Here is a 20017-nt window from a genome sequence, read left to right as displayed (position 1 = left end):
CAGGTTGGTCTCGAACTCCTGACCTCAGGTGATCCACCCACCTCAGTCTCCCAGAGTGCTGGGATTACAGGCGTGAGCCACTGTGCCCGTCCTGGCCTTCTTAATTACTGTCTTATAATGCTTCCTGACTGAAATAGAATCAGAGCATAATGGACAAACTGATTGGTGAGCAAGGAAGAAAAACAAGCCTTTGTTTCTTGGGGGAGGGAGAGGGCAGGACTGGTAAGAGAAAATGTCATGTTGTCCTTCTATACAGCCACCCACACACAAAACCTCAACCAAACAAACCAGCATTATCAAGGTCATGGAGCCATAAATGACAAACTGGGGCAACGTGTTGCTTTTTGCCTTTCCATAGAAGAGGCCATTGTCTTTGCTTTTATTTAAGCATCAAATCCACTGAAGTGTATTTATTTTTTATGCATCTGTTTCTGCCATTAGACAATTCATTGAGGAACTGAGGATGTCTTATTCATGTTTCTATACCCACTAGCACACCATAGGTGCTCAATATATTTCCTTAAAGGAATGTGAGACTGGCATGTGTGAAGCTGGGGAGAAGGCTGTCAGATGAGCTCAGAAGGCAGGCTGAGGCCTGATTTAAAAGAGCGCAATGTGGCGATTTAAGGCTTGTCATGTAGGCAAAAGGAAACAGGGAAGCTAGAAAAGTTTCTTTTCTTTTTTTTTTGAGACGGAGTCTCACTCTGTCACCAGGCTGGAGTGTAGTGGTGCGATCTCGGCTCACTGTAATCTCTACCTCCCGGGTTCAGGCAATTCTCCTGCCTCAGCCTCCTGAGTAGCTGGGACTACAGACGTGTGCCACCATGCCCGGCTAATTTTTATATTTTTAGTAGAGACGGAGTTTCACCATGTAGGCCAGGATGGTCTCGATCTCTTGACCTCATGATCCGCCCACCTTGGCCTCCCAAAGTGCTGGGATTACAGGTGTGAGCCACCACACCCAGCCGTTTTTTCTTTTTTAATTTCATTTGAAATTTAAAAAAAATAACTGCTCTACACATTCAGAGAAACCTGTCTAGTAACAAATTATAGAAATGATCCCTGAAGGTAGTCTAAAGGTTTCTTAATAATATTAATTTTTTCCCAAGGCAATACATGTTTACATTTTTAAAAAGACATAATACAGGCCAGGTGCAGTGGCTCACGCCTGTAATCCCAACACTTTGGGAGGCCGAGGCAGGTGGATCACAAGGTCGGGAGATTGAGATCAGCCTGGCCAACATGGTGAAACCCCGTCTCTACTAAAAATACAAAAAAATAGCTGGGTGTGGTGGTGGGTGCCTGTAATCCCAGCTACTCGGGAGGCTGAGGCAGAAGGATCATTTGAACCCGGGAGGCGAAGTTTGTGGTGAGCCGAGATTGAGCCACTGCACTCTGGCCTGGGTGACAAGGTGAGACTCATCTCAAAAAACAAACAAACAAAAAAGACATAATACTAACAGGCTTTATACGCATTTCCCTGCTCCACTTGTCTCCAGTTCTGTTGACCAGGCAGCTGTCCTCAAGCTTTCTAGCTTTACCTACCTAAACAGCCATATTTCTAAACAATGTTCTGTAGAGGAATTTTTGACTTGGGTTATTTTATTTTATATTTGTTTATTTTTTGAGACAGAGTCTCACTGTGTCACCCAGGATGGAGTGCAGTGGGGTGATCTCAGCTCACTGCAATCTCTGCCTCCCGGGTTCAAGTGATTCTTGTGTCTTAGCCTCCCAAATAGCTGGGATTACAGACATGCACCACCATATCTGGCTAACTTTTATATTTTTAGTAGAGATGGGGTTTCACCATGTTGGGCAGGCTGGTCTCAAACTCCTGGCCTCATGTGATCTGCATGCCTTGGCCTCCCAAAGTGCTGGGATTACAGGCATGAGCCACCGTGCCCGGCCTGACTTAGTAACTTTGGATATTGACTTCCCATCATAGCAGATGAGGACTTTGTTCTACCATGGCCCATCCTCTCTGTTATTTTGAATGCCTTTTTCTGTCTTCTCTGTGGGCCTAAGATACTGGTATTTCACATTATGTATCTTAGTGGGCACACAGTGGAGACTCGTGCTTCTGTTCTGGGACGTGTTCTGGTATTGTTTCTTTGACAAATGTGTCTGTTTTCTCTCTTCTTTCTGGATGTCACATTAATTAAACCTCCTGAAGTAATCCTTCAAAAAATTTTTTCGGCTGGGCACAGTGGCTCACACCTGTAATCCCAGCACTTTGGGAGGCTGAAGCAGATGGATCACGAGGTCAGTAGATCAAGACCATCCTGGCCAACATGGTGAAACCCAGTCTCTACTAAAAATACAAAAATTAGTTGGGCATGGTGGCACGTGCCTGTAATCCCAGTTACTTGGGAAGCTGAGGCAGGAGAATCGCTTGAACCAGGCAGTCAGAGATTGTAGTGAGCCGAGATCGCACCACTGCACTCCAGCCTGGGGACAGAGTGAGACTCCGTCTCAAAAAAATAAAAATAAATAAAAAAATAAATTTTTTTCTTCTATTTTATGTCTCTGCTTTCCATACTTTTTTATTTCTATTTTTATTTTTTCAGACAGGTTCTGGCTCTGTTGCCCAGGCTGGAGTACAGTGGCATGATCAGAGTTCACTGTAACCTCAACCTCCTGGGCGCCATCGATCCACCAGCCTCAGTATCCCAAAGTGCTAGGATTACAGGTGTGAGCCACTGCACCCGGCCTGTCTTCTATAAATCTACTAAAATCTCTTCTCTCATTTGCTTTGTGCTTCTGGGTTTTTTGTATTTGTTTTTTCCTTTGAGACAGAGTCTCACTCTGTTGCCCAGGCTGGAGTGCAGTGGCGCCATCATGGCTCACTGCAGCCTTGACCTCCTGGGGTCAAGCAATCCTCCTGCTTCAGCCTCCTGAGTAGCTAGGACTACAGGCATGCACCACCATGCCTAGCTAATTTTTAAATTTTTTGTAAAAATAGTGTCTCATCACGTTGCCAGGCTGGTCTCAAACTCCTTGGGCTCAAGTGATCCTCCCACATTGGCCTCTCAAAGTGTCAGGATTAACAGGTGTGAAACACTGTGCCTGGTCCTTCTGGGTTATTAGCCTTTTAAAAATTCAAAGCCAAGCTGGGAATGGTGGTGTGCACCTGCAGTCCCAGGTACAGAAGAGGCCCAGGTGGGCGGATGACTTAAGCCCAGGAGTTTGAGACCAACCTGGACAAAACAGTAAGATCCCATCTCAAAAAAAGAAAAAGAAAAGAAGAGAGAGGGAGAGAGAGAGATGGAGGGGAGGGGAAGGAAAGGGAAGAGAGGGGAGGGGAAAGGGAAAGGAAAGGGAATGGAAAAGAGAGAAAGAGGGAAGGAAGGAAGGAAGGCAGGCAGGCAGGCAAGCAAGGCTAGGTAACATGGCAAAACCCCATCTCTACTAAAAATACAAAAATCAGCTGGGTGTGGTGGTGCACACCTGTAGTCCCAGCTACTTGAGAGGTAAGGTGGGAGGATCACTTGAGCCCTGAAGGTGGAGTTTGCAGTGAGCCCAGGTTGCACCACTGCACTCCAGCCTGGGCAACACAGCGAGACCCTGTCTCAAAAAAAAAAAAAAAAAGAAAAAGAAAATTTTTTATGGTCACCTTAGAAAATGAGAGAAAAGGCCGGGTGCAGTGGCTCATGCCTGTGTTCCCAGCACTTTGGGAAGCCCAGGTGGGCAGATCACAAGGTCAGGAGTTTGAGACCAGCCTAGCCAACATGATGAAACCCCATCTCTACTAAAAGTACAAAAATTAGCGTGGCATGGTAGCGGACACCTGTAATCCCAGCTACTTGCAAGATTGAAGCAGAAGAATCGCTTGAACCCGGGAAGCAGAGGTTGCAGTGAGCCAAGATCGCACCATTACACTCCGGCCTGGGTGACAGAATGTGACTCCATCTCAAAAAAAAAAAAAAAAAAGGTCCGGGTATGATGGCTCACACCTGTAATCCCAGCACTTTGGGAGGCCGAGGCAGGCAGATCACGAGGTCAAGAGATCGAGACCATCCTGGCCAACATAGTAAAACCGCATCTCTACTAAAAATACCAAAATTAGCTGGGCCTGGTGGTACAAGCCTGTATTCCCAGCCACTCAGGAGGCTGAGGCAGGAGAATTGCTTGAACCCGGGAGGCGGAAGCTACAGTGAGCTGAGATCACACCACTGAACTCCAGCCTGGCGAGAGAGCGAGACTGCATCTCACAAAAATAAAAAAATAAATTAAATAAATAAATAAGAATATGGGAGAAAAGCCAGGAGCAGCGGCTTACACCTAAAATCCCAGTACTTTGGGAGGCTTAGTTGGGCGAATCACTTGAGGTCAGAAGTTTGAGACCAGCCTGGCCAACATAGTGAAACCCTGACTCTACTACTCGGGAGGCTGAGGTAAAAGAATCGCTTGAATCTGGGAGGGAGGTTGCAGTGAGCCAGGATCATGCTCCTGCACTCCAGCCTGGGTGACCGAGTGAGACTCTGTCTAAAAAGAAAAGAAAAGAAAAAATAAAATGGGAGAAAGAAGCAAGACGCTCTTACAGTACTCCACTATTTAAACCAAGAGTTCATTGTAGGAGAGTTAAGGATTTCATCTTTATTTTTATTTATTTATTTATTTATTTATTTATTTTTATTTTTTTATTTTTTTGAGACAGAGTCTTGCTCTTGTCACCCACACTGGAGTGCACTAGCGCAATCTCGGTTCACTGCAACCTCCGCCTCCCAGGTTCAAGTGATTCTCCTCTCTCAGCTTCCTGAGTAGCTTGGACTACAGGCACACACCACCACGCACAGCTAATTTTTCTGTATTTTTAGTAGAGGCGGGGTTTTACCATGGTGGCCAGGCTGGTCTTGAACTCCTGACATCAAGTGATCCGCTGGATCTTTTAAGGCATTAAACATTGGTGCCTTAATACAAAGGGCTGGAAGAGGTGGAAAATGGAGGCATGCAAAGTTGGTTTCAAGCTATTGCGAAATCCAAACAAATCTGAAATAGGGTGTTATCCAGAGGGGGAGCAAGAGTGCATGAAAATGCTTTTTCTTCCCCACACAGTGCTATGAATGTGTGACTAAGCGCAGAGGATTAGGTTGAGGGTCAAAAGTGATGTTAAATCTTTTAATGTGGTTGACTGGGATAGTGAAGCCACTAAAAAAGGGAACACAGAAGTTTTTTTGTGGACTTTGGGACACTTACATTTAGGAGAATCAAAGGGACTGAAAGATAAATGGGATGGAAGAGAACTAGAGGATAGTGTGGTGTTTCCCAAGACATCCCCTGCTCTTGCTATCCCAGCATCTCCTAGACCTTCCCAAGATCCAGCAACCGGAAGTATAACACTAGTCACAAGAAGGCTAAGGTTGGCCTATATTCTAATTGCGGGTGATGTGGGGGTAAGATGGGGAGTATATGGGAACACAATCACAAACTAAAGCTTATATACTAACACTTTTTTGGGAAGTTCAATGTCAAGGAAGTTGGAGTGAGCAGGAAAGGGGAGTGAGGCAGGAAGGAAGAAAGCAAACACAAGAGAGAACATGAGGATGTGATACCAAGCTGGCCATACCTGTGTTAAATATTTTGAATATCCCACCCGGGCAGCGTACTTATCATTGGCTGAAATTACCTTATATTGTTTTTAATAAAAATAATAGATATTGTCTGTTTGCCCACGAGAAAATAAACTACACGAGGACAGGGACTTTGTCAAATGTTGTCTCTCCAGGACTCAGAATATACCTGGTGCATAATAGGTGATGAATAACATCTCTTGAATGAATCACGTTAAAGAGAAATATATTTCTAAATAAAACACATTCCATGTAATGTATTACTTTATGTTATTTGTGCAGAGTGGTTTCTGTTCCTCATTTTTTATCCTCCAATTACCTAATCACGCCCAGAGGCCTATTTGTACATAAGGAAGGAGAACCATAATGATAGTTTCATGTTACAGAGTCTTCTACCTGCAGGGCTATCATCTAATGCTCAAGGACCCAATCCTTGCTTTTCCTTATCTTAGCTGATCAAATAGGTAGTTAAGGCATCTGTATGGGGAGAGAGGGAGATTTATCTTCTGCCCTGAGCATTCTCGCAGGGGCTGAGGACAAAGGATATAATTTATCCCACTTATACTTAGGTATATATTTATGATTTTGCTTTTTGAAAGAAACAGTTTTCTTTTCCCTGCACATTTTGCTTTAAGAAGTAGTCAAATAAGGTTTTTTTGTTTGTTTGTTTTAGAGACAGAGTTTCACTCTGTTGCCCAGGCTGGAGTGCAGTGGTGTAATCTTGCAATCTGCTCACTGCAGCCTCCGCCTCCCAGGCTCAAGCGTTCGTGCCTCAGCTTCCCCAGTAGCTGGGACTACAGGCAAGCGCCACCGCACCCAGCTAGTTTTTTGTATTTTTTGTTGAGTCTGGGTTTCACCATTTTGTCGAGGATGGTCTTGAACTCCTGACCTCAAGTGATCTGTCCACCAGGGCCTCCCAATATGCTGGGATTACAGGCGCAAGCCACTGCGCCCAACCCAAATAAGTTAGTTTTTTTTTTTTTTTTCTTAAGATGGGGTCTCGCCCTGTTGCCCAGGCTGGAGTGCAGTGGCACGATCTTGGCTCACTGTAGCCTCCACCTCCCAGGTTCAAGCGATTCTCCTGCCTCAGCCTTCTGAGTAGCTAGTACTACAGGTGCGCGGCACCACGCCTGGCTAATTTTTGTATTTTTAATAGAGATGGGGTTTAGCCATGTTGGCCAGGCCAGTCTCCAACTCCTGACCTCAGGTGATTCGTCCACCTCGGCCTCCCAAAGTGCGGGGATTACAGGCGAGAGCCACCACGGCTGGCCAAGTTTTTTATATATTTTTTTAATGTAGGAAAAGATTTGTGGTAAAAAAATTATTACATGCTGCAAGCTTAGGTGAGAAATGACTATCAAAAGTAGTAAATTTTGTATTACAAATCAACTCTCATGTATCAATTTTGATATTTAAATTCAAAGGTAGGAAAATGTTAATTAGATGAATATATTCATGATTGAGACTATAATCTACTTAATGTTCCTTTTATCATCTACTCAAACCTAGGAGTAAATTTCACTTCATTAGCCTCATAGCAATCATCTGTAATCATCTGATTATAAGTGTACTCAAGCTGCAGGCTTTCACTGTGACTCTGTATTTTATATCCTTCATCATCAAAACATGTTTTTTTTTTTTTTTTTTTTTTTTTTTTTTTTTTTTTTTTTTTTTTTTTTTTTTTGAGACGGAGTCTCGCTCTGCCGCCCAGGTTGGAGTGCAGTGGCCGGATCTCAGCTCACTGCAAGCTCCGCCTCCCGGGTTTACGCCATTCTCCTGCCTCAGCCTCCCCAGTAGCTGGGACTACAGGCGCCCGCCACCTCGCCCGGCTAGTTTTTTTTTGTATTTTTTAGTAGAGACGGGGTTTCACCGTGTTAGCCAGGATGGTCTCGATCTCCCGACCTCGTGATCCGCCCGTCTCGGCCTCCCAAAGTGCTGGGATTACAGGCTTGAGCCACCGCGCCCGGCCTAAAACATGTTTTTAAAAATGGGAGAAAACATGGCTTTGTTTCAATGCGTTATCATTACTGCATAGATAATACATTCCTGGCAATCATCAGATCCATCTTTATAATGCTTGGCTTATCTTAGGATATCATGTTATCTAGCATAACAAATTTAACCTAATGCTTAGAAAATTAAATCCAACTCTTTTTTTCTTTTGTTGTTTTGCTCTTTCACCCAGGCTGGAGGGAAGTGGCACAATCTTGGCTCACGGCAACCTCTGCCCCCAGGGTTCAAGCGATTCTCCTGCCTCAGCCTCCCGAGTAGCTGGGATTATAGGCACCCGCCACCACACCCAGCTAATCTTTGTATTTTTAGTAGAGACGGGGTTTCACCATGTTGGCCAGGCTGCTTTCCAACTCCTGTCCTTAGGTGACCCACTCGCCTCAGCCTCCCAAAGTGCTAGGATTACAGGCATTAGCCACCCCACCTGGCCAGATCCAACTCTTACTAAATACTTTTCTAGGATATAAGATGAGAGAGTCAAATATGTAAATCCAAAAACAAGCAGGCAATGAGTAGGGATATTGGTATGATTAGGACTCATTGGTATCTGAGTCTGAAGCAAAGTTCCAGAAGGCCTACAAAAGAAAACAGAAGCCTTTCATAGCCTTTCATATTTCTTTTATAGCTCAGATAGTTTTGTATTACTGTGTCACATACATCAGTTAGAGATCATATGATAAAAAAGAAGAAGCCAGGCCATCTCAAAAAAAAAAAAAAAAAAGAAAAGAGAAAAAATCCTAAAAACACCACATTAGTCTGGTAGTCTTTTTTTTTTTTGAGATGGAGTTTTGCTCTGTCACCCAGGATGGAGTGTAGTGGCACAATCTTCTGCAACCTCTACCACCCAGTTTCAAGCAATTCTTCTGCCTCAGCCTCTTGAGTAGTTGGCATTACAGGTGCACCACCACACCCAGCTTATTTTTGTATTTTTAGTAGAGATGAGGTTTCGCCATGTTGGCCAGGCTGGTCTCAAACTCCTGACCGGAGGTGATCCTCCCGCCTCAGCCTCCCAAAGTGCTGGGAATACAGGTGTGAGCCACCGCGCCTGGCATTGGTAGTCTTATTTCACATAAATTCATATCAACTTCACAATAACTCTCTTTTAAGTATTAAATAAAAGAAATCTACATTTCTTTGCCTATAATTTTCTTCTTTTTTGTTTTGAAACAGGATCTGACTCTGTCACCCAGGCTGGAGTGCAGTGAGCAATCTGGGCTCACTAAAACCTCTGCCTCCTGGGCTCAAGCAATCCTCTTGCCACATCCCCCAAGTAGCTAGGAATATAGGCATGAGCCACCATGCCCTGTTAATTTTTGTATTTTTCTTCAGAGATGGGGTTTCACTATGTTGCCCGGGCTGGTCTCAAACTCCTGAGCTCAAGTGATCCATTGGCCTTGGCCACCCTAAGTGTTATGATTACAGGCGTGAGCCACTGTGCCCGGCCTGCCTATAGTTTTCATCCATTGCATTTAAACTTTCTTAATTCTACTTCCTGGCTGGTGTACATTCCTAGTCCTGTCATTAATTTTTCTTTTTTCCAAGGATCATTTTCAACAATTAAAGGCCTCAGCAAACATATACTTTTTTGGGCTGGGCACAGTGGCTCATGCCTGTAATCCCAGCACTTTGGGAGGCTGAGGTGGGTGGATCACTTGAGGTCAGGAGTACGAGACCAGCCTGGCCAACACGGTGAAACCCCGTCTCTATTAAAAATACAAAAATTAGCTGGGCAAGGTGGCAGGCACCTGTAATGCCAGCTACTCAGGAGGCTGAGGTAGGAGAATCACTTGAACCTGGGAGGCCGAGGTTGCAGTGAGCTAAGATTGTGCCACTGCACTCCAGCCTGGGCAACAAAGGGAGACTCCATCTCAAAAAAACAACAAAGGTCAGATGTGGTGGCTCATTCCTGTAATCCCAGCACTTTGGGAGGCTGAGGCAGGTGGATCACCTGAGGTCAGGAGTTCGAGACCAGTCTGACCAATATGATGAAACCCCGTCTCGCCGGGCGCGGTGGCTCAAGCCTGTAATCCCAGCACTTTGGGAGGCCGAGACGGGCGGATCACGAGGTCAGGAGATCGAGACCATCCTGGCTAACACGGTGAAACCCCGTCTCTACTAAAATACAAAAAAAATTAGCCGGGCGAGGTGGCGGGCGCCTGTACTCCCAGCTACTCGGGAGGCTGAGGCAGGAGAATGGCGTGAACCCGGGAGGCGGGGCTTGCAGTGAGCTGAGATCCGGCCACTGCACTCCAGCCTGGGCAACAGAGCCAGACTCCGTCTCAAAAAAAAAAAAAAAAAAAGAAACCCCGTCTCTACTAAAAATACAAAAATTAGCTGGGCATGGTGGCATGCACCTGTAATCCCAGCTACTTGGGAGGCTGAGGTAGGAGAATCACTTGAACCTGGGAGGCGGAGGTTGCAGTGAGCCGAGATCTCACCATTGCACTCCAGCCTGGGCAACAAGAGTGAAACTCCGTCTCAAAAAAACAAAAACAAAAAAAACCCCACCATATCCTTTTTTGTCATCCTTCCTGTAATTGCACAAAGTAAGGGGTATACATAGAGGAAGGGTTGGAACTTCAACTAATAATTCCTGAATGCCTACACTGTGCTATTTTTTTGTTTATTTTGTGCTTAATTTTATTGTTACTTAATCTTCATAAAATCCCTGAACAGGAATTATCACTTGAGTAATTTGGAGTTTTGAGGAAAATAAAGTAACTTGTTCAAAATCACATATCTGGCTTTGAGTAATAGTGCTTATTGAAACATCTGCTTTGGGCCTGCTATGATGGCTCATATCTGTAATCCCACCACTTTGGGAGGCCAAAGAGGGAGGATCGCTTGAGCTCAGGAGTTTGAGACCAACCTGAGCAACATAGTGAGACCTCGTCTCTATTTAAAAAAAATTTTTTTAATTAAAGAAAAGTGTTCATGATATCATTTTTTTCTACCTTTTTTCTACCTTTTCTATACTAAAAAAGATTGTAAAAGTAAGCAGCCTGACAAATAGGATTAGAATAATATAGGTGCGCCGGGCGCGGTGGCTCACGCCTGTAATCCCAGCACTTTGGGAGGCCGAGACGGGCGGATCACGAGGTCAGGAGATCGAGACCATCCTGGCTAACACGGTGAAACCCCGTCTCTACTAAAAAGAAGTACAAAAAACTAGCCGGGCGAGGTGGCGGGCACCTGTAGTCCCAGCTACTCGGGAGGCTGAGGCGGGAGAATGGCGTAAACCCGGGAGGCGGAGCTTGCAGTGAGCGGAGATCCGGCCACTGCACTCCAGCCTGGGCGACAGAGCGAGACTCCGTCTCAAAAAAAAAAAAAAAAAAAAAAAAAAAAAAGAATAATATAGGTGCAAGGAGAGAGCAGAAAAAAAGAAAGTATAACGGGTTGAATTTAGCTTAGCAATAACTTTCTCAGCTCTTAGTTTATGTATATTTAGAACCAATCTTGTAGCACATGCTCCATATCAACTACATATGAACTGGCAAATAGGTATTTTAAAATCTTTTTTTTTTGTCTGAGACGGAGTCTTGCTCTGTCGCCTGGGCGGGGGTGCAGTGGCACAATTTCAGCTCACTGCAATCTCTGCCTCCTGGGTTCAAGGGATTTTCGTGCCTCAGCCTCCTGAGTGGCTGGGACTACAGGCATGTACCACCATGCCCAGCGAATTGTTGTATTTTTAGTAGTGACGGAGTTTCACCATGTTGGCCAGGCTGATCTTGAACTCCTAACCTCAAGTGATCTGCCCACCTTGGCCTCTCAAAGTGTTGGGATTAAAGGCATGAGCCACCTCGCCCAGCATAAAATCTTAATTAAGAAAGATGTGAACGTGTTTTCACAGTATAAGGATCCCAAGCTGCTCCTTTTGGTCCTGGCCGGGTGCGGTGGCTCACCCCTGTAATCCCAGAACTTTGGGAGGCCAAGGTGGGCAGATCACCTGAGGTAGGGAGTTCAAGACCAGCCTGACCAAAATGGAGAAACCCTGTCTCTACTAAAAATACAAAATTAGCCGGGTAGGGTGGCACATGCCTGTAATCCCAGCTACTTGGGAGGCTGAGGCAGAAGAATTGCTTGAACCCGGGAGGCGGAGGTTACGGTGAGTGGAGATCGCGCCATTGCACTCCAGTCTGGGCAACAAGAGCAAAATTCCATCTCAAAAAAAAAAAAAAAAAAAAAAAAAAATCGCCACAAAAATAAAGTATCAAGACCATATTTTCAAGGATCATTTCTACAGTTCATTCATTACTAGAGAAGTTTCTCTGAACATGCAGGGCACCAGAAACCATGAGGAAGAGGCACAGCATTCTCTTCTGACCCTGAAGCCAGCTTTTCTTGCTTCACTGCACCTGCCATTTGCCATTCATGATCATTCTCTTCCTGCAGGAGAGTAAGAGAGAAAGAATGCAGTCTGAGTGATTCCTGTCTAAAAAGTAATAAAATAAAATAAAAGTATGGTCCTAATTCTTATGTTTTGTTTATTTGTCTTGTTTTGTTTTGTTTTGTTTTTGAGACAGAATCTGTCTCTTGTTGCCAGGCTGGAGTGCAATGACACAATCTTGGCTCACTGCAACCTCTGCCTTCAGGGTTCAAGAGATTCTCCTGCCTCAGCCTCCCAAGTAGCTAGGATTACAGGCGCCCACCACCACGCCCGGCTAATTTTTGTATTTTTAGTACAGACGGGGTTTCACCATGTTGGTCAGGCTGGCCTTGGACTCCTGACCTCAGGTGATCCACCTGCCTCAGCCTCCTAAAGTGCTGGAATTGCAGGAGTGAGCCGCTGCACCTGGCCTCTAATTCTTAACTAGAAGACCCAGACACTGGTTTGTCAAATAGTCTGTCCTTTTTTTCTCCTCTTAACTCCATTTAGTGTAGCTATTTTACTATCTGTTCACTCTTTTAGCTTGAAAGTGGCGGGAAGAGAAAAAAAAAAAGAAAAAAGGAAAGTGGCATGAAGAGAACATACAGCTTAAACCAATCAATTTACCACTTTCAGCAGCTCTGTGAAAAGGTTTTCTAGAGGTGGGTGGGATTTTTGATTAACATAATTATCGGTTTCAGTGCTAGCCCTGCCTCTTCGTCAACTTTTATCTTTCTAAACTAAAGAGGGTAATAATAGTAAAGTGCATCTTAAAACTGGAGGAATGAAAACAGCACCACCTCTTATCTTTAGAGGAGCAGTTTGGCACACTGACTGGTATAAACCAGCTGGCACCCTTCACAGGATGTTCTCACCACCACCCACCCTCTGGTTTCAAAGGCAGTCTTGTTGACGTTTTCAGAAACTCTAGAGCTGGTGGCTTCCAGAAGTACTCCTTACATAGTAGAGGCATGCATGCATGCCTAGGAGTGGGCCTTACATGTACTGGGAAACCTTCAAGAGGCCCTGGGATTCCAGATTTGGGCAAAGGAATATGGTGCTTAGGATTGGAGCCAGAGACTTCAAAAAGAGAGTATTATTAGGTCAGGGTCTTAAGGACTAGCCAGCGGAATGAGGCAGAAAGTTAGAGAGCCAGGCTGGAATGGAGTTTGAGAGGGAGAGAGCCAGGCTGGAATGGAGTGTGAGGTTAGGGCTATTCCTGTTAAATGTATGTTATCAGAGGGGGTTTAGTGAGCCAAGATTGCACCACTGCATTCCAGCCTGAGCTATGGAGCAAGACCCTGCCACAACAACAAACAAACAAAAAAAATAAATAAAAAGAGGGGAAAATAGGATTAGCGTGTACATCTTGTATGCTATACTGACCCACTCCCACAAATATAAGACTGTCAAACTAAATGAATTGAGGTAAAAATTAATATAAGTAGAGTTTATTTAGGTCAAATTTGAGGACTGCAACCTGGGAGACACAGATTAAAGTTGCCTTGAATATATGCTCTGATTAGCATCATATATTCAGGTGGGTTTTAAAAAGTGGGGCAGTTCCTATATTGGTTCATTAAAATAACATAAGCTATTGATTGGCGATACACTGTTCTTTGTATCACAAATTCCAGGAACATGAAGATAATGGGTGAGGGTCCTACTCCGCAACTTTAACATTTTAGGTAATTTGTCAGCTAGTCTGGCAACTACAGGGAAAAAAAGAATAAAATGTGTTTATCATATATATACGATATATATACATGATATATATATATATACACACGTGTATATATAGATCACTATGACAGAGCCTCACTCTGTTGCCCAGGCTGGAGTGCAGTGGTGCAATCTTGACTCACTGCAACCTCCACCTCCGTGGTTCAAGTGGATTCTCCTGTCTCAGCTGCCCGCGTAGCTGGGATTACAGGCGTGCGCCACCATGCCCGGCTAATGTTTGTATTTTTAGTAGAGACGGGGTTTTACCATGTTGGTCAGGCTGGTCTCAGAACTCCTGGCCTCAAGTGATCCACGTACCTCGCCTCCCAAAGTGCTGGGATCATAGGCGTGAGCCACCACACCTGGACAGAATAAAATGTCTTTAAACAGTTACCCCTGGGTGTTGAAACAATCTTTGCAAAATTACAACTGATGAAATTATACCTGAGGAAATTATGATAATGAAAGAAATCAGACCTAACCGATTCCATCTTGCTTCTAACCTTTAAGCTGTCCTTGTTCATTCCTGCACGTAGGCCAAGCTAACTTTGGGAAGGAATTCAGTTCATAGTTTGACTATGAAACAAAATTGATGACATGGCCAGGTGCGGTGGCTCACGCCTGTAATCCCAGCACTTTGGGAGGATGAGGTGGGCAGATTACTTGAGGTCAGGAGTTCAAGACTAGCCTGGCCAACATGGTGAAACCCTGTCTCTACTAAGAATATAAAAATTAGCTGGGCGTGGTGGCAGGCACCTGTAATGCCAGCTGCTCGGGAGGCTGAGGCAGGAGAATCGCCTGAACCTGGGAGGTGGATGTTGCAGTGAGCTGAGATTGTACCACTGCACTCCAGCCTGAGTGACAGAGCAAGACTCTGTCTCAAAAAATCAAATAAAATAAACTGATAGCCCTTTCCTATAAAGACCCCTTCTTGCCTGGGGACCAGTCTGCCTTTGCAGGAGTAACAAATTAGCTATGAGATTAGAAATTACAGGGCCGGGCGGGGTGGCTCACAGCTGTAATCCCAGCACTTTGGGACGCCGAGACGGGCGGGTCACCTGAGGTCAGGAGTTCAGACCAGCCTGACTAGCATGGACAAACCCCGTCTCTACTAAAAATACAAAATTAGCTGGGCTTGATGGTGGGCACCTGTAATCCCAGCTACTCAGGAGGCTGAGGCAGGAGAATCGCTTGAACCCAGGAGGCAGAGGTTGCGGAGAGCTGAGATCGTGCCACTGCACTCTAGCCTGGGCAACAAGAGCGAAACTCCATCTCAAAAAAAAATTAGAAATCACAGTTTACAGGTCAAGCAACCTTGGGCTCCTCTGAACCTCCTCAAATTGCTCCTGGGGATAACGTCACTTTTGTAAAACCTAAGATCACTGCTTGAGATACTTTGCAGACGCTGCACTCCATGGATCAGCTGACACCACCCAGACCCAGACCAGTAATCTGGCTCAACCAGTTCTGCCATCCCACCCAGGAACAGAAGACAGCAAGAAAAACTCCCTTCGACCCCCTATGATTCCATCTCCAACCTGACCAATCAGTACTTCCCACTTCCCAAGCCCCACCTGTCGAATTGTCTTTAAAAACTCTGATCGCCGAATGCTCAAGGATAGTGATTTGAGTAATAATACTCGTCTCCTGCACAGCCAGTTCTACGTGAATTACTTTCTCCACACAATTCCCCTGTGTTGATAATCAGCTCTGTCTAGGTAGCGGGGAAGGTGAATCCACTGGGCAGTTAGTGTGGGTTGGCGGGGTTGGGGGATGATTGAGGTCTCAGTCATGTCTCTGTAAGCCTAACAAGTTTTGCATACTTCACATAGCTTAGGCTGCTCTGAGTTGCTTTTCCTTCTCTTTTTTTTTTTTGAGATGGAGTCTCGCTGTTGCCCAGGATGGAGTGCTGTGATCATAACTCACTGCAGTCTTTAACTCCTGGGCTGAAGTAATCCTCCTGCCTCAGCCTCCCAAAGTGCTGGGATTACAGGCATGAGCAACTGCGTCCAGCCAAAATTCTGCTTTAGACTGCAGCTTCAGCTCATGCCTGAGTTCCAGCCTGCCTTTCCTGATGGCCTGCTCTACCGATTTTAGACTTATCTAGGGAGCTGCCACAACTGTATGTCAACTCCTTGACAAAAAACCCTCAATATATGTCTCCTATTGATTTTATTTTCCTGATGGAGCCCTGATACAGTGATTGAGCATGAGAACTTGCAAGTAGTATGACATACAATTCGCTTTTGGTTTTTTTTTGAGACGGGGTCTTGCTTTGTTGCTCAGGCTGGTCTTGAACTTCTGGGCTCAAGCGATCCTCTTGCTTCAGCTTCCCAAGTAGCTAGGATTACAGGGGTGCACCACTGCTCATTTTAAATTTATTTAGTTATTTATTTAAGTATTGTGTATAATTTGGACTCTATGACGTATTTTAGCAATATATGTGAGTGTATGTGTGGGTATATATAATTTTTAATGGTAAATAGTTTCTTAATGACTTAAACCCTTAACACTGCAATTTAAAACCATTTCCTTACTTTTTTTTTTTTCATGATAGTATCAACCTAAAAGGAAGAAGTTGAGGCAATAGTAACTTTTGAGGGGCTTAAGTTTGAGGACTGCATTTTAGAACACTTCCAAGTTGCCTTGAGTGCTCCAGAGAACAAAACAGAGGCTCAAGTTTTTGAAGAAAATAGGATGAATCAGGAGAAGGGACAATTACAAAACTTGTTCATTAGGTATTCTCATTGGTTTACAGAAATAACATTGGCTAGTGATACACTGTTGAACTACAGGATGCATGGCATTCTATGGCTACTTGGCGTCAGTCTGGAGACTATATAACAAATGGCTTCAAGAGTAATTATTTAGTTCAACAGAGAGTGAGACAAGAATGCTGTTACATTTCAAATGCCTCCCTGGGCCTGAAAATTTAAAGGGTCTTGCATTCTTTTTTTTTCTTTTGAGACAGAGTCTTGCTCTGTCGCCCAGGCTGGAATGCAATGGCATAATCTTGGCTCACTGCAATCTCTGCCTCCCGGGTTCAAGCAATTCTCCTGCCTCAGCCTCCCAAGTAGCTGAGAATACAGGCACACACCACCACACCTGGCTAATTTTTGTATTTTTAGTACAGACGGGCTTTCACCATGTTGGTCAGGCTGGTCTTGAACTGCTGACCTTGTGATCCACCCACCTCGGCCTCCCAAAGTGCTGGGATTATAGGTGTGAGCCACCGCGCCCAGCCAGGGCTTACATTTTTCAGATAAAAAGTTTTTTTTTTTTTTTTCCTAAATAGCTCTTAAGCGACAAATTAAAGAATAGCATTCAGCCTCTGTTTTTTTCTACTTTAGTTATAAGAACTCAAGTTTTCCTTCATATCAGCAATACATTCTGCAAACCAAGCAGTAACTGAGACAAGCCCCATCAATTTAGGAAGTTTATTTTGCGAAGGTTAAGAATGTGCCCATGATAGCCTCAGGAGGTCCTGAGGACATGTGCCCAAGGTGTTCGGGGCACAGCTTGGTTTTATACATTTTAGGGAGACGAGACACCAATTAATACAAGTAATGTACATTGGTTCAGTCTGGAAAGGCGGAATAAGTTGAAGTAGGGAGGAAGTCCACAAGGAATTTCCTTGTGGCAAATTGTGATGAAGGAGGTAAGCAGTTGTTTTATTCTTGCAGCTATCTCATTGAGGAATAGAATGGGAGGCAGGTTTGCCCTACACAGTTCCCAGCTTGACTTTTCCTTTTGGCTTAGTGATTTTGGGGTCCTGAGATTATTTTCTTTCCACAGTTTTAACCACCTGAGCTAACTGGCCAATACCGTTCTTTCATATCAGATACTAATTAAAACATTTGTGTTTTTTTCTTTGACTTCTCCCCCCACAAGATCTTTAAACTGCAGTTGTCATGTCCTAAATCACTGACCTCCAAATACAGTTTTGATCACATACTTCTCAAAAAAATTTTACCATTTACTCAATACATATATATTTTTACATATACATTGAAAGAATGGCCAGGCTTGGTGGCTCATGCCTGTAATCCCGGCACTTTGGGAGGCCGAGGTGGAAGGATCCACTTGAGGCCAGGAGTTTGAGACCGGCCTGGCCAACATAGTGAGACCCCGTCCCTATTTAAAAAAAAAAAAAAAAAGGACTAGGCATGGTGGCTCACCTGAGATCCGGACTTCGAGACCAGCCTGACCAACATGGAGAAACTCTCTCTCTACTCAAAATACAATTAGCCAGGCGTGGTGGCGCATGCCTGTCCCAGCTACTGGGGAGGCTGAGGCAGAAGAATCGCTTGAATCCGGGAGGCAGAGGTTGCAGTAAGCCGAGATCGCACCACTGCACTCCAGCCTGGGCAACAAGAGCAAAACTCTGTCTCAAAAAAAAAAAAAAAAAAAAGATTTTTAAAAAAACATATTGTTATATGCAAAAAATTTTAAAATACAGAAATCTAAAGAAAAATGTTGAGAATAAAAAGGACATACAAATAAGGGTTGTAATATTCTCTTCCTGCATCTCAAGAGCCATTTCATTCATCTCACTTTGAGTTTACTTGGTTCTTTTGTTTTGTTTTGTTTTGTTTTAGACAGGGTCTCATTCTGTCATTCAGGCTGGAGTGCAGGGGCAAGATGATGATTCATTGTAACCTCTGCCTCCTGGGCTGAAGCAGTCCTCCCATCTCAGCCTCCCAAACTGCTGGGATTACAGGTGTGCACTACCATACCCAGCCTGAATTCACTTCTTAAACTATTTCCCCACAGAGTACAAAGATGATTCACAGGTTCACACTGTTAAAGGTAGTAATGGTGCCTGTTTAAATATGTTTTTTAAATTCGCAACATAATTTTTTTTCTTTAAAATAGAACATTTTGGCCAGCTCAGTGGTTCACACCTGTAATCCCAGCACTTTGGAAGGCCAAGGCAGGTGGATCTCTTGAGGCCAGGAGCTCAAGACCAGCCTGGCCAACATAGCAAAATCCAGTCTCTACCGAAAATAGAAAAAATTAGCTGGGCGTGGTGGCACGCACCTGTAATCCCTGCTGTTTGGGAGGCTGAAGCATGAGAATTGCTTGAACTGGAGGGGTGGAGGTTGCAATGAGCCGAGATTGTGCCACTGTACTCCAGCCTGGGTGACAGAGGGAGACTCCGTCTCAAAAATAAATAAAGAAATGAAACATTTCAGAAGCTTCCAAAAGTGCCGAGAGAACAGTTAGAATATAAATCAGCCAAATGTGGCCACAGTTTAGTCACTCAGCTGATCTATCATTCAGCTGAACAGTGCTAACCACGGTAGCCTTGATTCAGTTTTTAATGGTGTTTATTCTTAGTTATATGACATTTAATTAACATGTTAAATGAACTACTGATTTAAAATAAGAGGCAAAAGGAAAACACCATTAAAATGCTAGCCAATGAAAAGTATTAAAAATGATAATTCTGCATTTTTGCCACAGAGTCATCTTCACCACATCCATACATTTCACCTACTACATCATATAGAATATTAAAATATATATTAAATATATTTAATATGTATAAATATATTATAAATTTGTTATAAATTTATATTATAAATTTAATATAACATATTTGTTTTATTTTATATTTTTATATTATATTTATTATACAATAATGTATTATATATTATATATCATATATACATATAACATATACTGCATATATTATATACATTATGTATCATATAATACATTGTATGTTATATATTATATAACATATATATTATATAATATACATTATATATTATACATTATGTTATATAACACATCATATATTATACATTATAACATATTATATATATTAATATATACATTGCATATTTATTATATTATTTTCATTAATTATTAAATATTATATTATAAACTTGTTATAAATTATAATATAATTTATATTATATTGTATATTTATATAATTTATATTATAATATAAATTATAAATATGATTTATATTATAAATTTAATATATTTAATGTTATATATTTTAATATATATTTAATATCCATATTAAATATATCGATGATTTACACCCAATTTTGCTATTCATTTATTGGGAATAAAAAGGAGCATGAGCTTGTAATCCCAGCACTTTGGGAAGCCGAGGCAGGAGCCTCGTTTGAACTCAGGAGTTCGAGACCAGCCTGGGCAACATAGCAAATCTCTGTCTACACAAAAAATACGGCCGGGCGCAGTGGCTCACGCCTGTAATCCCAACACTTTGGGAGGCCGAGGCAGGTGAATCACAAGCTCAGGAGTTCGAGACCATCCTGGCTAACACGGTGAAACCCGTCTCTACTTTAAGTTTGTATTACATGTAAAGTAG

General features: G+C 43.4%; 1 non-coding gene across 1 annotated transcript; it reads left to right on the top strand.

Moving 5' to 3' along the window:
- Positions 1–11792: 11792 nt before the first annotated feature.
- Positions 11793–12006, top strand: LOC123575048 (small nucleolar RNA U3). Its single transcript, XR_006700215.2, has one exon. It is a non-coding gene; the product is annotated as a small nucleolar RNA U3 (small nucleolar RNA).
- The last annotated feature ends 8011 nt before the right edge of the window (positions 12007–20017 follow it).

The sequence above is a fragment of the Macaca fascicularis genome, chromosome 7 (assembly GCF_037993035.2).
Source record: "Macaca fascicularis isolate 582-1 chromosome 7, T2T-MFA8v1.1".
Classification (NCBI taxonomy): domain Eukaryota; kingdom Metazoa; phylum Chordata; class Mammalia; order Primates; family Cercopithecidae; genus Macaca; species Macaca fascicularis.
The sequence above is the reverse complement of the archived record's forward strand: the minus strand, read 5'-3'. Positions and strand labels throughout refer to the sequence as shown.